At 45.8% G+C, this 17,643-nt stretch overlaps 4 non-coding genes across 4 annotated transcripts; 3 read left to right on the plus strand and 1 right to left on the minus strand.

Moving 5' to 3' along the window:
• The first annotated feature begins 1,446 nt into the window (after positions 1 to 1,446).
• On the plus strand, positions 1,447 to 1,528 carry TRNAS-CGA (transfer RNA serine (anticodon CGA)). Its single transcript has one exon. It is a non-coding gene; the product is annotated as a tRNA-Ser (tRNA).
• A 1,017-nt stretch (positions 1,529 to 2,545) lies between these two features.
• Positions 2,546 to 2,618, plus strand: TRNAR-ACG (transfer RNA arginine (anticodon ACG)). The gene has a single exon. It is a non-coding gene; the product is annotated as a tRNA-Arg (tRNA).
• An 8,003-nt stretch (positions 2,619 to 10,621) lies between these two features.
• Positions 10,622 to 10,704, minus strand: TRNAL-UAA (transfer RNA leucine (anticodon UAA)). Its single transcript has one exon. It is a non-coding gene; the product is annotated as a tRNA-Leu (tRNA).
• A 3,897-nt stretch (positions 10,705 to 14,601) lies between these two features.
• On the plus strand, positions 14,602 to 14,674 carry TRNAV-AAC (transfer RNA valine (anticodon AAC)). The gene has a single exon. It is a non-coding gene; the product is annotated as a tRNA-Val (tRNA).
• The last annotated feature ends 2,969 nt before the right edge of the window (positions 14,675 to 17,643 follow it).

Genomic DNA, 17,643 nt, shown 5'->3' on the forward strand with positions numbered 1-17,643 from the left:
GATACTGGACAGCCCTTGCTGTCCAGTGCCACTTTCTCAGGTACATACATGTGTCGAAACATATCAAACTATAAACTCTAAATACCTTCAATTTGCTGTACTTGTATGTCAGTTCTACCTCCATAAAGCAGTTTTACAGAGGTACAGAGTGATAGATCTTGTGTCTATTGATTGCGTGTTCTGGAGAGATATTTTGTAAAATGCACATACTCAAATATATCTCCAAGGACAGCGTTGCATACACACTGCTCTGAACTGTCCTTTTATATTAGTGTGTATAATATATAATATACACATGCATGGTGATCTTTCTCATTTTTCCTTACACATGCATAGTGCTTCACTGTGTGCTCATGCCATAGTTTATCTAATTAAATGATCCTGAGTTATTTAAAAATAAATTAGTAATTATTTAACAATACCCCAATTACTCACAGTTTTCCCAATCTTGCACTCACAAATAATGCTGCAGAGAATAAGTTTGAACACAATAAAATTTCTCATGCATGCAAATATATTTTGCACGTTTGTGGAAATGCTGCCTTGACAGGCGTGTGCATTTGAAGTATTGGTGAACTCACCACCCTCCCCAGCCACAGTGCATGTATCCTTATGTCTGAACAGGATCCTGGGTGCACTCAGCTCCATGCTTTACTCCCTCCACAACTGTGAGGCAAAAACAGGCTATCCTTGAAGCCTGCAAACGGGGGGGTGGGGAGGGGTGGGGGGGTGGAACGGGGACTAAAATCAGGAGTTCTTATGATACTGGAAAAATTGCTTTCTCTCCAAGAGGTGAGATTAGCAGCCTGTAGCCTAGTTGGGTGAGGCTGATCTGATGAGGGGGCTAGGATGGTATTAGAAAAATAAAGGCTCATGCTGCTTGCTGCTTGGATGCCAGTATACTAGAGAAAGAATCAATGCGAGGAAATCAGGTTTGCCCAAGAAGCCAGCGGTCTCGTGGGAAAAGCAGATGTTTCTGTCTTCAGGGAACTTTCTCAATACTCAAGTTAGAGAGGATTTTTCAAAGAAAGGAGAGTTGGGAAGATTAGAAAGGACGGCCGGGCGTAGCAGATTGTCAGGCAGGTTCCCAGGATCAGTTCTGGGTAGGTAGAGGTTGGACTTGGGGATTATAAATTGCTTTCTTATCTGAGGTCAGGAAATTCTAGCCATTCCCTAGTCCTTAGGATCCTTGAGCAAGTATTGTTGATCTGTGGAGTTAAATGCAGGTCTGATTAGTCACAATGGCAGCAGTTAGCTGGTGTTAAACGGAATGTGCACAGAGCAAAGAAAACGTGTCCGCGTGCGTGCCGGCTGACGTGCAGCTCCTTTCGCGTGGCGCTGGAAGTAGCCAGGCAGGCGGGAGTGGGGAAACTGATGCTCAAGATTGGAACACGCAGAACCTTATCAGTCTGTATTTTTAAGCTATAAATGGCATCAGCGTGTCGGGCTGTGATGGCCGAGTGGTTAAGGCGTTGGACTCGAAATCCAATGGGGTCTCCCCGCGCAGGTTCAAATCCTGCTCACAGCGGTCCTTCGTGTTTTTCCGCTTTTCGTCTTACTCCACGTGCAGACGTGGAAGGTGGCCGCATCCCTCCTGCAGCCGCGTGTCGCAGGCCCACTCCCCGGGGCGGCGCGCCTGCTGTCCGCAGCGCCCGCACGCACACCAGGCCAGGAGCCCCAAGGCGCTCGGAGAAGCCCTGCGCTCGGTGCGGGGACCGTGATAGGTGTCGCCGCGGCGCACCCCAGTGGATGCAGGCGAGAAACCGCGCAAACGTTTTTCAATAACTGAAATAAAACTCCCTGCTGCTAATAAAAACGTAGGTAACCTAACAGTTTTAACCTAACAGTTAAAAACAAAGAGACCAGACGAGCCGACGGGAACCGGGCGTCTGGGGTCATAAATCTCTGGCACGTGCGCGCTAGACCTCTTGGAAATACTTCCACGCCGTTGTATTTCCTCGAGCCTTTTTCGCCTCCGTAAAGAGTGTGGAGCCGGGTTACCTAAGGACGGCTAGGATCTTCCAACTCGGTCATCGTAGCCGCGCAGCAGCTACAGTGGTACGTGGATTGGGACCTTAAGACGCCTATCCGCAGGGAGTTCCTGCGCCCCTGTTGCCGGGTTTGCTGGAGCGGGTATTTCTGGGCACGCTTTCCGCGGCGTGGAGTTTGGGATTTTTCCTCCGCGTGAGTTCAGCTCTCGGGAGAGCCAGGTGGAAGGGATCACCACCGAAGGCGGAATCGTCTTTCCCCTTTCCTTACACCAAAGGCTCAGAGCATGTGGGCCACGCCTCGCCGACGCACACCCAACCTCGCTTACCCGATGAAAGCATAAAAGAAAGGGAACTTGTTGGACCAGCGGCGGCCACTCGCGCGCCCCGACAGAAGCCGTGGGGGGAGATGGGGACGGCAGAGCTCCTCGGGAAACACTAGCGTCTGATGGGCAAGGCGCTCGGCCCGCGTCGCCGGAAGCTGCCACCTGCCTGGGGAGTCGGCGCGCTTCAATTATCCCAATTAACAATGAACAACTGGGCGCTCCACCACGGCGGGGCCAGTGGCGCAATGGATAACGCGTCTGACTACGGATCAGAAGATTCTAGGTTCGACTCCTGGCTGGCTCGGTGGCGTCCCTTTTGCCTTTAGGAACGATGCTTTCTTGCGACAGTTGTCGAACGACCGACAGAAACGTTCTTGGGGTCCCTGGGAGCAGAGGTCTCGCCACCTGTAGCTTCCCTCGCGTGGTGCCGCCCCTGCCGCCTCCGCCACGTCCCGTAAGGGCATCTCTGGAAAATCCATCAATTTCACTGATACTGAGAAAGAGGGCTGGCGGAGAGCGCTCTTCGGTAAGACAACCCCGAAAGTCAAATTAAGGAGTATTATCCGACGATTCCATTTATATGAAATGTGCGGAACAAGCAAATCTACAGCTGGAAAGTGTTCGCGGGTGCCAGGCGCGGGAGGAGAGGGCGACGGTGAGGCAATGTTCTGAAGTTAGACAACGGTGATGCTTAAATAACTCTGAATCTGAGAGGGAAAGAGAGAGAGGGAGAGGGAGAGAGAGAGAGAGGGAGGGGGGGGAGAGAAAGAGAGAGAGAGGGAGAGAGAGAATCCTCTGAATTGTGTGCCTTGAAGGGTCAGCTATTATGGGAAGTGGATTACATCTTAATTTTTTAAAAAGCCAAAGATACGCACAGAAAAGCCAACACAAACTGGTCGTTATTTTCTTCACTGACTCGCTCAGCTGGGCTGGGCTCGGAGGAAGGAGGAGGGTCCCCGCCTCTGTGGGCCAAGGAAGGCCGTGTGCGCCCCGGGGCCTGTGCGGCCCGCGCGCGGCTCCCCTCGAGCGCACTGGCCGACTGCGAAAGGCCGAGGCCGAGCCCGGGGAAGAACCCGAGACAAAAGCTCGGCCCACGAGAGGAGGGCGAGGGAGCGAGGGCGGCAGGCGCGTGGCGGGGAGGAGCCAGGCGCGCAGGCGGAAGAGCTTCCCTGGAGGTAGGAGAGCCGCAGGTGAAATCGAGCGCGCGCGGCCTGAGTTCTCCGAAGGAAACGGTTCGCAGGCTCGGGCGCGCGGGGGAGGCACGGGGATGGAGCAGGAAGCCGTTTTGTGCGCTCGTCCGGACTGGAGCCCATCTGGATGGCTGGAGGCGGCGCCCACCGGGGGCGGCCTGAGCGCCACGCCGGAGCCTTCGGGTGCGAAGGGCGTGAGGGGGCCGCTCCCAGGGCGCAGCTCTCAACCGCCGCGCCCTGTTACCAGGCTTGGGCCAGCCGCGGCGACCTTTCCCTCCCAGGGGTTCTGTTGTCTCTTTTGTGAGCCCACCTTCCCCTCCGGTAAAAAGACCCCTGATAGCATGAGCGCGCTGCGCTCCACCGGTACGCGCGCTGCGGCCTCTCACCCCGTCCAGAGAGGATGCTGTGAAAATGGAATTGTTTTCTTTTACACAGCCGTTCCTGAACTGCGCTGTCCAATACAACACTCACTCACATGTGTTTCAAAAACAGTGCAAATATATCTTTAAAAAAAGTGTCAAAGAATGGATGCTACCTCAACATGTATGACTTGCATTTTTGAATGCTACTATTTGGGGATAAAACATTAACCTCAGTTGTTTATTTCTACATTTTTCATGTGGCCACTAGCAAATTTTAAGTCAGCTGTCACGTGACAGCGCAGGTTGACTCCCATCTCCCGCGGTTATTGATGTGGTAACAGCCCATGCTGTCAATCCGCCGTTCCAGACCGTCCTCTACTTGGTTCTTATCATTTCGCTAGCTCTCTGTATTGTTCATTTTGTATTTATAAACGCTTCTCTCTTCCCTTCTCTCCCCCCCCCCACTTCTGTCAGTGGATTCTTAGACATCACGTGTCTGTCTGTCTGTCCTGTGCCAAGGCTGTGCGTTCCATCTCGGACTTACTCTGACTTCTCATAAAGCTGGACCCCCAGAGAGTGAGACAATCAGCAGCATGGGCAAGCACGCCACACCAAACCCTGAGCGGCGCCCCAGCCTCCTGGGCTGAAGTCCGGGGAGGGCGTCACTCCCAGCCAGCGACAGAAGTCCGGACCAGACGATTTCACAGGCTTTCTAAGGTCCACTCGCCAGACGTTCCCCATCCCTGCTTGGAGTGATAGATGTTTGAGGAAATACACGCTTGCCCTGATTTGAACATTACACGATACATACATGTTGTAGAAATCACATGGTACCTCATAAATATGGATGGTTTTTATCAGTTTTTTCTAATTTAAAAAATAAAATACCCATGATCGTTATGTTAAAGGCTCTACTGGAAAAGACACATAAACAGATGAGAACGGCTCTTATAGTAAATCGGATATATAAATTTCAGAGTTATGCTGGAAACACTGAGACTCAAATGGATACACTTAATAATGAAAGAAGTGTGCAGGAGCAGATAAAATGTGCCACAGCCGGACTTCAGTCTCCACAGCACTGAGGAGAGATCAGTAAATGTGAAGATTGGTCAATGAAAACCACCCTGACTGGAGAACAATGGAAAAGGGCATTGAAGAGCTGTTGATTCACTCCACACCATCTAACATATGTGTGACAGAAAATCAAAAAAGAAAAAAGAGAAAGAAAAGAGTAGAAAATTTGTGAAGAGATAATGAATGCCTAGGTATTTCCCCAAAATAATGAAATTCATCAAGCCACTGTTTCAAGAAGGTCAGGGAATCTATCAGGATAAACAGGTTGGGGAGGGAGTACTGTTTGCATCATCTTCAAACTGCTGAAAAGTCAAAGAAAAAGAGACACTATTGATGGCAGCCAAAGAACAAAATGCACATTATATACAACTGAAAAAAGATCAAAATTGCAGATTTCTCATCAGAAATTATGTATTCCAGAAGACCACAGAATGGCTTTTATCTGAGAGAAGGAAATCACAATAAAGAAGACAAAAACTCAGTAACTCAGAATTCTGTGCCAAGCAAAAAATATTTTTTGAGGTTGACTCTGTGGTGCCGTGGGTTAAAGCCCGGGCCTGCAGCACCGGCAGCCGATATGGGTGACGGATCGAGTTCATTAGCTCCCTGATAACACACCTGGGAAAGCAGTGGGGGATGACCCAAGTGTTTGGACCCCTAGACCCATGTGAAAGACCCAGAAGAAGCTCCAGCTCAGCCCAGCTCCAGCCATTGTGGCCATTTGGGGAGTGAACCAGTGGATGGAAGACCCTTTCTCTCTCTCTCTCTCTCTCTCTCTCTCTCTCTCTCTCTCTCTCTCTCTCTCTTCCCCTCTCTAACTCTTTCAAATAAATAAAATAAATCTTTTAAAAATATTTTCCAAAACTGAAAAAGAAATACAAGTACAGATGTTTTCAGACAAAACCTTAAGAATGTGTTACTAGCAGAATTAGTAATATGTGCACAATAGGAATATTATAAAAATTTCCTCGGGAAGAAGGAATATGAGGCCAGAGAGGCACAGAAGAATAAACAGCCCAGGAATGGTTACAATGATGGTACATACAATAGTATTTTTCCCAATTATCACTAAAAAACTTGACTGCATAAAGTGAAAGTCGTAGTGACACACTGTGCAGTGATAGCACAGCTGAAATCAAGCTGTGTGACAATAATCCAAGCCACCAGAGGTTGTAGAGTGTTTCAGGTTGCTTACTACACATGAGTGGTGTATTATTTGAAGGTAGACTTTGAGTAACTGTAACTGTATACAGAAAACCCTAGGGAAACCAATAGATTTTCAAAGAAGCATAAATGATAAGGCAGTATTGGAAATAAAGTTAAATGTTGTAAAAATACATATTTCAAAGGTAAGAAAAAAGAACAAAAGGAACACATAGAAAACAACTAACAAGATGATAGACTTTAAAATTCTTATTTGCTTATTTATTTGATAGGCAGAGTGACAGAGACAAAGATCGAGAGGGCACTCACGGACTGGCTCACTCCCCAAAAGCCCAAAACCTGGGTCATGGGAATTCAACTCAGGTCTTCCACAGGGCAGGAACACAGCTACCTGGGCCATCACTTCTGCCTCCCAAGGTGTGCAACATCAGGAACGCTGGAGTCAGCAGCCAGAGGTGACTGTTGAACCCCAGCATTCCAAAATGGAATGTTAGGCCATACCCTCACCCCAAGATGACAGACACCAATACAAGAATGGCAGTAATTACGTTAAGTGTAAATTGTCTAACCATACCAATTAGAGAGAGTTGTTCAATTTGGATAAGATCCAGCTATATGCTGTTTATAAGATACTGAACTCAAACGCAGTTAATGGTATATAAGTAGGTAAGAAGTAAAGGGTGTAAATATAAAGGCCATGAATTTTAGACAAGGAGACTTCGGAACAAACAACATTACCTAACGGTAAAACAGTCAATTCAGTAAAAAGACACAAAACACAAGTTCAAATTACACAAAGTATAACTTGACAGAGTTAAAAGCAAAATAGACAACTCTTGAATTATAGTGGCTACTTTAACACCTCTCTCTCATTAAGGGATAGAACAGACTTGGTCCAATGACACCGATGAAACACTTCAAAAAACAGCAGAAGAAAATATTCTTTTTTAAAGAAGAGGCAAAGAAGTTCTTTGGCATATTTTTAAGTTATTATTGTTTTAATTTTTATTTATTTGAAAAGCAGAGGGAAAGAGAGGAAAGGAGAGAGAGAGAGAGAGAGAGAGAGAGAGAGAGAGAGAGAGAGAGAGAATCTTCCGTCCACTGCTTCACTCCCCGAATGCCCACAGCAACCAAGTCGGGGCCAGGATGAAGCCAGAAACCAGGAACTCAGCCTGGTCTGCTTGAGTGGCAGGAACTCAAGCACTGAGCCATCGTTTGCTGCCTCTCACAGTGTGGACAGGCAGAAAGCTGGAGTCAGCACTGCTGAGACTCAGCCTCAGGCACTCCAACATGCGCTGTGGGCGTCCAGATCACATCTTAACCACCGCGCCACATTCCCACCCTGACAGTCTCTCAAGTGGACCTGAACACTCAGCAGTACAGATCATAGTCTGTGCCATAAACATACACACACACACACACACTCAAAAACTTTAAAATAATTCAATTAATATTAAATATATTTTAACTATAATGCATTTAAACTAGAAATCAGTCAACAAAAGCATCTGGAAAACCCCTAAATATTTGGAAACGGTACAACAGATGTTTAAATTACCTACGATTCAAAGAAGAAGCCAGAAGGAAAATTACACAATATTTTGGATAGAATGAAATAAAATGTATAGAATTTGAAGATTGCATTATAAAGGAGAAAATTCTCAAATCAATGATACACTCTTTTATCTTAAGATACCAGGAAAAATGTGCAAATTAAAACCAAAGCCAGAAGAAGGATATAACAAAGATAAGAACACAAATCAATGATACTGAAGCATGAAAATAATGGAAATGTTAGCAATCCAAAAGTTCAATTGTACTACTAAACAGCTAAACAGATGGGTTAAAAGAAAAGAGAGAGAAGACATAATTTACCAATATTAGAAGTTAAGGGTTAGATTTATCACACATCATAAAGGAATATTAATAAATCATCTTATGACCATAAATTTGACAGCTTTGATGAAACAGAAAAAAAAATCCTTGAAATATGCTGACTTAAGAAGAAATAGAGGAGCTGGTGCTGTGGTGTGGTGGATAAAGCCTCCGCCTGCAGTGCCGGCACTGTTGAGTCAACTGGGGAGTGAACCAGCAGATGAAAGGCCTCTCCTTCTCTCTGTGCAACTCTTTCAAATAAAATAAATAAATGTTTACAAAAAAAAAAAAAAAGAAAGAAAGAAAGAAAGGAGAAGGAATAGGTAACTGAAATACTCCTGAATCTACCGAAGGAATTGAGTCCCCTTAGAAATAAGACAAAATAAAGCCTTTTCATCATAGGAACTGCAGACACAGGTGGCTCCACCAATAAATTCTGTTAAATATTTAATTAAGATATAACTTCAATTCCACACAAACTCTTTCAGAACATGGAAGAGGAGGGATCATTTCTCAATTCATGTTATGAGGCCAAAACTACCCTGATGCTAAAACAAATCAAAACTATAATAAGAAAACAATACTATAGGCCAATATCCCTTATTTACATAGAAATAAAAATCTCTGGTAAGATACTAATGAATCAAATTCAAAAAATATATAAAAAAGATAATTCCTCCTGGCCAAGTAAAATTCATCAAAATGCAAAGCTGGCTTACTATTCAAGATTCAATCAATGCAATTTACTAACAGACTAAAGGAGAAAGCCATATGATCATCTCAACCAAGACAGAAAAATATTTGATGACATTCAACATCCATTTCTGATTTAAAAAAATTAGGACTAGAAAGCAAAATACAAGTAGAGAAGAACTTCCTCAATTTGATAAAAAAAAAAAAAAAAGTCAGCAAAAGCCCAATATCCTACTTTATGTAACAGATATCTGACAAGAGTGTCTGCTCTCCCTACTCCCATTCCACATTGTTCTAGAAGTCCCACTGGGTATAAAAACACTAGAAAAACAAATGCACACATTAGATTGTAAAGAAAGAAATGAAACTCTCATCACAGACAACACGATTATCTACATAAAAAAATCCAGAAGGATCTAAAATAAAAAATAATAATCTAAAATGATACAGTAATATAAAATAGAATGAGAATGGACTCGGTAAAAATACAGAGTAAAAGGTAAAGAAATAAAATAAATTTTATTTCTATATGTTAAAATTAATAATTAGAAATAAATATATAATACATAATAATTTCAAGTAAATATAATACTTGCACATTAATCTAACAAAATATTTGTCATATATGTATCCCAAATACTAAAAACACTCAGGAAACAAAGAATACCTAAATATAGAGCTATAAACTATGTTCATGGATTGGACAGCTTAATATTGTTAAAATGTCAATTCTTTCCAACATTGATCTGTAGATTCGATTTCCAATCCAAGCAAAAATTTCAGCAGGTTTTTTTCTTCTTTTTTGTAAAAACAGACCAATTTATTCAAAAACTATAAGGAAAAGCAAAAGAGCCAATTTTTTGAAGAAGAAAAACAAAGTTGACTCATAATATCTGCTTTTGTGATTTAACATATATTCAACAAAATAGGATGATGTACTATTGAAGTCTGGACACAGAATCAACACAAGAGAAGGAGGTCCAGTAGCAGAACCCCATTTATGGGCCAATTGATTTTTGAGAGAAATGTAAAGGCAATCCAATGGAGAAAGGGGGATTTGTTAACAAATGCCAAAAACAGGACTCCAACCCATGTTTTGCAGTTTGTTACTAAAATGAGCGCAAAACGGATCGTTGATGGAAACATAAAACCTAAAGCAGCACAAGCTGTAGAAAATGCAGAAGAAAATGCTCGTAGCGTTAGATTGGCGCTACTCTCCCGCCTCCAAACTGATCAATTGGGCCTTCTCCAGGTGAAAAACCGCGGTGCAGAAGTCACTGAGAAAATGCAAAGGCGTTTACGGGACACGTGTCTGGTGTGGGTGTGTCCAGAACAAGTGGGGCGCCTCAGAACCCACGTAGATCGAGTACAGAGCAGGTATCTGAACTTCGCTGAAACACGAGAAAGGCGGCGGGGAACCAAGTCCCCGCCACCGTAGGGCACGGACACTCGCCAGAGCTGTGGACACTGCAGGCGGCCGTGGAGGGGGAGCAGGGCGCCCCAGCAGGTGCAAGGCCGCGCTGCGGCTCTGCCTTTGCGCCCCTCTGCGGCCTTGGCTCCCGCAGGCCGACAGTCTCAGCGCTCCTGGGCGCTCTCCTGAGGCGGGGGAGGCCACAGCCCTGGTGCGGGTCGCCCTGCGGGAGCTGCAGCCACCAACAGCCGCCCCCAAGGCCAGACACAGCCTCGGAGCCAGCGGAGCCGCTGGGAAAGGGCTGAACCGGTTGCAGAATCCCAGAGGCTTGGGGTGAAACGTGGACGCACCTGCCGCCAGAGGCAGAACGAGAGGACTTGGAGTGCTAGGCGCCATCATGCCCGCCCAAAGCTGGTGTCCCGCGTGTGCCCAGGTCCCCAGAGCCATAGCGTGAAGCATTAGACGTTTTCCCGCAAAATTTCTGCCCCTGAGCAAGGGATTGTGCTGCTCCAGGTAAAATACCTGGCACCAGCCCTACCGGGAGTGGGGCTCGAACCCACGCGGACACATGTCCATTGGATCTTAAGTCCAACGCCTTAACCACTCGGCCATCCCGGTGTGTGCTCTGTCAGGTGACCTTAAGCTTTACTGTGATTCAGTTTTCGGCCTCCAGAAGTTTATGAATAACTTCAGAATTTTAGTAAAAATATGAATGGGAATAGAATCTGTGGAACAGTGGACCAGATTTAGAAAAGCACACAAAGGAAGCAAAGCCTGTCTCGCTGCTTGGGAAGAAACCACTGAGAAAGTTTACCCTGGACAAGGACTATTTACTCATTTGCAGCTCCCCACATTATGCTGGGTGTTAGGAAAAGACAGCTGTACAGTAGCTCGTGGACTTGCATTAAATCAGGGGTATTAAGACCAGAAAATCCACAACACTTACTTGTGCAGACCTGACTCACTTCAGCACCAGTTCCTTTCAAGAGAAGACACTCCTTTCGTGCATCTGGGGAGAAAAGCCGTTCGGCAGCAGGATAGGGCAGTAACAGGTGTGGACAGGCAGCCTGGCCACGGTCTACACCTCCGTCCTCACCAGCGAACACTGCTGCCTCTGAGCCTAGGTGTTCACTCCAAAGCCCTCAACTCATCGTTCAGGTGAAGGCTTCAAGGCCCAGAAACTCTCCCAGGACTGAGCTGGGAAACCCCCAGCACATACCTAGGGAGCTGGAATCCGCGGTGCTGACTGTAAGGGGAAAGTGTATGAACCAGGAGTTCTAACTGCCACTGGGGAAGTCCTGTGTGCTGGACACTGCACCACATACACACAGACACCCACAGACACATCCAGGATTAGAGGGTGGCCTAAGAACTCACTAAAGTAGGCCCCAGGCAGTGCGTGTAGGGCATTGTGTTGGAAGGCTGAATACTTCTGAAGGCAAAGATGAATTTTTTAAAATTTATTTATTTATTTTTATTTGAAAGGCAGAGAAGGAGAAAGAGAGAGAGAGAGCTCTTCCATTTGCTGGTTCACTCCCCAAAGGCCAGCAAATGCCAGGTCTGGGCGGAGCCAAAGCCAAGAGTCAGGAACTCCATCCAGGTCTCTCCCATGGGTGGCAGGGGCCCAAGCACTGGAGCCATCACCTCACCTGCTGTCTCCCAGAGTGTGCATTGATGGGAATCTGGGGTCAGCGTCTGAGCCAGGACTTGAATTGAGGCACTCCATATGGGACACTGGTTTCCTCAGTGGCATATGAACGACTGGGCCAAAGGCCCACCACTCCAAGAATGAAATTAAATCCTGAAACAGGGTTTGAAATTGACTGAATTTGTAAATATCATAAAAGCTGCACCATAAGTAAACAAATGAATGCCGCTCTGGTTTTTAGTTACCAGGAGGGAGAACCACAGGGTGAGAGGGCAGGCTGTGTCCACTGCCACCACACCATTTAAACGTCCTAGGATGATGTTCTCTGGAGGTGAAACCAGAGACTCCAGCGTTCTCTGGGATTCGCAGAGCTTGCTAGATTCACAGACACATCTTCCCCCAGGGCCTGATATAGCCACAAGGAAAGAACGCTTCATTAGGTTTGTTGGCCCTCCAGTTCAAAGCTGTCTCTGATCTTCTAGATGTTTTGTGCCAGCCAAGACATAGCCAGAGAGATTATTGCCTTTGTATCTTGAGAGAAATGCAGGCCTGTCAGTGCTGGGGTAGGTCCAGACTAGGAGGATTGAGTGGTGGATCTACATTAGAGAAAAAGTCTCTTGTACAGTGATATACACGAGAGTTCTATAGGACTCCATTATCATGACTGTTAATATACACTGTACAGTAGAATCACTTGTAGATTTCAGAAAATCTACTTATTCAGAGAGTCTAAATACCTATGTGTAACTGGTAAAAAATTAATAGAAATATATGTTTAAATTATCTTTGTGATCTAGGGGTTGGAAAAGAACTTAAAAAAAACTCTAAGAACAAAATACTGATATAGTCTGCTTTATTCAAATCAAAGATATTGTTCAATGAAGGCCACAGTGAAAAAGTAAACAGCCAAGTATGACAAAAGCGGAAGATATTTGAAATATTTTTCATGTCAAGCACTTTGTCTATACAACGTGGTGAGAACTGTGAAAGCCAGCAAGATCAGAGATCAGCTCAACAGAAAATGGGTCAAGAATATGCTTGGGGTTCTCTCCCAAACCGAGGGAGCAGAATCTGAAAAGACTAAGATTTTAAATACCCAATACTACTAGCAATTTATAAAATGAAAAAAAAAAAAAGTGAGATGTTACTCTGCCAACATTAGATTGGGAGAATTAAAACCTGGGTTTCTGCCAATTAGTGAGAAATGGGGACTGATCAGACCTCAAATCCTGCTGTGCACGTCCTCTGAAGCCAGCGCCAGCACTTTTGACTCAGGTGCAGGTTTTTCAACCCCAAGGAGCCAGGTCTGCTGCTGGCAGGCGGCTATAACCCCCTCCCCCACATCCTGAACGTGCAGGTTTTCATGTAGGGCTGTGAATGCCGGCATTATTCTTAGTCTTTCAGAATCAGATTAGACCCTGCTGCCATCAGTGGACAGTAGACACGCGGTACTTCAAAAGTTTGTGAAAATAAATGGACTCAAAGAAGAGTTTATTTTGGTGCAAAAAAAAATAAAAAGAAATTTATGCCTTTTTTTCCATTACACACTTTTTCCATAAAGAAAGGTAAAGTGTGGGGAGTGGGTAATATTGAGCATTTACAACTGTGAGATGTACTGAGTAGATGAACATGTATGTACCAGCACATCTAAACTTTAAAATTCTTTTTTGAAAAAGGTACTTACTGCCATAAGCATTTCCCCACTGCTAACACTGGATCATCCTGCTCCCTGGCCCTCGGGATCTTGCTGCGGCCCTCTTTCCCACCTTCTGTCTTTATGCCTTTAAACACCCCGGACGCTTCTTAGGGCATGGTGTGGCGTGAACACACAGCAAAGGCTGTGTTTAGTTTGCCGTCACTGTAACCAGGCCTACCTCTGAGTTTGCATCCACGTGGACCTCCAAGGATGGGTGGTTGGTGTTGAGGATGACCACATATATCATCCTAAGCTTCCAATGGTCAGACTCTCACACTGACCGGTTCAGGCCACCGAGGCTGAGCCGAAGGGCGAAGTCTGGCCAGAGCAGAGCCCCCCGGCCAGCTGCTGGCAGTTTCTGACCGCTCTTCCGGGGTTGTGACAACGCAGCTGGGCCCGCCCTCCTCCCCCGCTTTTCAGAGCCGGGAGCTGAAGGAGATTTCCTAGGAGCTCCTGAGAGGCCCAGATGGGACTCTGAGTCCTGAGCTGACCCCCGCCCCTGGACCCCGCGTCCACTACGTAAGATGCACGTAAGAAGCAAAGATTACCTGTGCGTGTGTGCATAAAACCACACACACCGGAGAATATTACTTCAAACGAGCAAAGAGGTGTATTCCTACATGTCCACCAGCAATGAGTCCTAATGAACAAAATTTCCCTGGCTCGATTTCCAATTTTCTTGAACACACGTAGATTCTTTACCCCTGGGTATGCGTTTTTGCACCAACACGCCTGTGCCTTGTGTTTCAACCCCAAGGAAGTATTTCGTTCAGAAGTGACTGGGAGCACCCACGCCCCAGGTGCTGGCACAGTGCCAGCACCCACATTCACGCTCAGTCGGCGCCAGCCTCGTGTCCGGCACAGAGAGAGGAAGGCCAGAGGTCGAAGGCGAGCAGAGGAAGGAGCACCGGAGTACCGAGTCCCTCGACACGCAGTTTCCTTGGAGCCTGCCTGGGACTCCCCTGCCTGGCCCTGTGAAGGAACTGGGGCTCCGGAGTGCTATCTGCGTGGCTCTGAATTATCCGGTTTCAAACTGCAGGTTCCAAGCAGCGGTAAATCGCAGAGGAAGACGTGAAGACTCGGCACAAGACAACCAGAAATACTGCACGGAAGGACGCATGCAACTTCCTCTTGAACTCATTCAGAGTTGTAACACATTGCTTGCATGCAGGTTTCCGTAGTGTAGTGGTTATCACGTTCGCCTAACACGCGAAAGGTCCCCGGTTCGAAACCGGGCGGAAACAGAGTTTTGTTTTTGAATCCCTAGTCTGAATCTGTGCAAGCCTAGGACTCAAATAAGGAACGCCAGCCGCAGAGCTGAGACCCGCGTGCTCCCGCGCGCCCCCTCCTGGGCGCGGGAAGTCACATCCCGGTGCAGAGGCGCTGGGCCGGGAAAGACCTTTCCTTTTTCTCTTGCAAAACGAGGGGACCCTGGGTTCCCAGCAGTGAAGTGACTCCAAAGAATGGGGCTGTCGTCAGAGGACTGACTCATGGTGGTGGGAAGCGGAGTTAGGGCATAAACATAGAACCAAGGAGAATTCTAGAGAAAATGGATGTAGGAGTGAGGGAGGACGTGGAATCAGGGATGATTTTGAAAGATTTTGCCTCCAAAACTGGAAGTGTAGAATTGCCATTACCTGCAATGAGGAAGACAGGGTACAGAATTAGCGGAAAATCGGGAGCTCGGTTCTAGACGTACTAACACACAAAACCCAAGTGGCATGCCGAGGAATCAGTGGGATCTAGGAAGGCATTTCAAAAAGTTCACGGAAACTGGAATTAACAGATGAGTTTATTTTAGTGCAAAAAAATTTGAAATCCATGCATAGTTTGTGCATGATATGAATTTCTGCCAACTTTTCGAAATGCCCTGACACAAACATGGAGTACAGCAGTCTAGGCTGCAAACACAGATTTGTAGAGTGGTGGTCAAGTAAGCCACTCTGTAAGCTGTGAGAATGAATGAAATCACGGGAGGAGAGCATATCCAGAAGGGAGGTCGGCAGGCTTGGGAGATTGCGTCCCAAAGGTGCGCGACGAGAAGAGGGAGCCCTTGAGATCAAAGGACTAGGAGAGGCAGTCATTAAGCAAACATCTGCTGCCCTTGAGAAGCCAAGAAAGATAGGAACCTGGGAGCGATCTTACACTTTAGCCATGGACAGGTCACTGGTGATCTTGACCAGAAGTTTCCATCAAGTGATTGTGCCCAAAAAACTATCAAGGTTTCCAAGAATGGTCTTAGGAAACTGCTGATAACTCTTCAGAGATTTTTTTTAATAAAGCTACCTGAGAAGTGGGGCAGTAGCTGGAGAAAAGCATTGAGTCAAGAGCAGCTGTTTTTAACGCAGAGGTTACATGGCATATTTGAGTGTTTGGGGGAACAATGCGATAGATGGGGGAAACCCTTTAAGTCATTAGTAATTCATTGATAGGAAGTCTCCTCCTAGGAGACCGAGGAATTTTTCAGTTTTCTGAAAGTAACATGTCACCAGTAGACTTTGAGTCACACTTGTGTTATTTTTGCTCCTTCGGGAGTCATTGTAGAAGGGCTGTACAGAAATGTGAAGTAGTGTTAGTGCCCAGGAGGGGTCCGTGGAAGAGCAACAGGCTTGCCACGGCACAGACACAAGCCCACCTTCAGCCTATGGGAAAAACCATCTGCACTCTTTGAAAGTGGCAGTATTCCCTGACATGTCATGCTGACTGGGCCTTGCATAGCTGGGCTGTCACAGGACCTGTCAGAAAACCTCTGCCCAAAAAGGTAGCTGCGTATTTAGAAGGTAGTTCATGTGCATTTTTAAGGGAGATGTTGGAACTGGAAAAACAGACATAATCAGATAGTTTGCAGATACAATAGATTCAAAGAGAAGATGATGCTGAGTGATGAACTGAAGTGCGTTAGTCTCCAGTTGCTGGAGTTAGATCATTGAACATTAGTACCCTTGACTAGGGTCAAAAAACTCGACACCCTCTACTATTGTTAAACTGAGAGATCCATTTAGCTGAAGGAGAGATGAACTTATCCCTAAAACCCTACGCCCTGCTTGGGTAACTCCCACTCCAGCAGGCTTCCAGGTAGTGATCAGAGGGAAAGGGGCTGGAGGGAGCTCACACCAGGTGGATCCATCTAAGAACTTCCAGAAAAGGAAAATGTACTTTCAGGTCTATTGACCCAGCATATCTGAAGGGACAGAACTAATGTTGCTTCTCTCTCCCACCCTCCCTTCAATCATGCGCCCTCTGTTCCTTAGACAATAATCATTCAGTAAGTAAGTATCTATTGTATGTATACTATGTGTCACTAGCACTGGAATAGAAACCTCTTTTCTTTCTGGTAGCAGAGTTACAGAATCTTTTACAAAAGAAAAAAGTGTATCTAAAATACCAGATGGTGTGATAAATGCTAAGGGGAAAAATTAATCCGGGATGGACATTGGGGTTGAACTCTCAGCTTTAGTTTCTACACGGAGTGAATATTGGTGATATCTGAGCAACAGTCTCAAGGAGAGAAGTTAACGGGTCATGAGACATCAAGGTAAAGTCATCCCAGACACAGGAAACAGTGCCCAGAAAGATCCTAATTTAGAGTTTACCTCGTGCACTGGAGGAATAGCAAAGAATGAGTGCTTCGGTAGAATGCTGTGGTAAAATGAGTGGCATTTTAATGTACACACCACTTATCTACTGTCACAAATGCACTGCTTAACACACCATCTCAGTTCATTAGCTTAAAACAATTAGAATCTACTCAGCTCACAGGTCTCTGGTTTACTGCTAGGTTGGGATTAGCCAGGTACCAGCTGCACTGACTCGTTTGTCTGAGGAATAACAATCAGTGAATCTCCACCCATCTCTTACCTTCCAGCATGCTAAGCCCAGACACGTTCTCCTGGCAATGGCTGACAGCAAAAGCAAGTGTGTGTGTGTTGGGGGGGGGGGGGGGGACCAAAAGAAACCAAAACTGGAACTAATAAGCAATTTCAGCAAAGTTGCAGCACACAAGATTAATACACAAAAGTCAATTGTTTTCCTACACACCACCAACAAACAAATGGAATTTGAAATTTAAAGCACAATACTGTTTATTTACATTAATGCCCTCAAAAATGAAATACTTAAACATAAATCTAAGAAAGTATGTATAAGATCTAGATGTCCTGTGATGGAAGAAATGAAAGAACTAATAAATGGAAAGTATTGTAAAGTATAGGCT

This window comes from Lepus europaeus, chromosome 3 (assembly GCF_033115175.1).
Source record: "Lepus europaeus isolate LE1 chromosome 3, mLepTim1.pri, whole genome shotgun sequence".
Taxonomy (NCBI): Eukaryota; Metazoa; Chordata; class Mammalia; order Lagomorpha; family Leporidae; genus Lepus; species Lepus europaeus.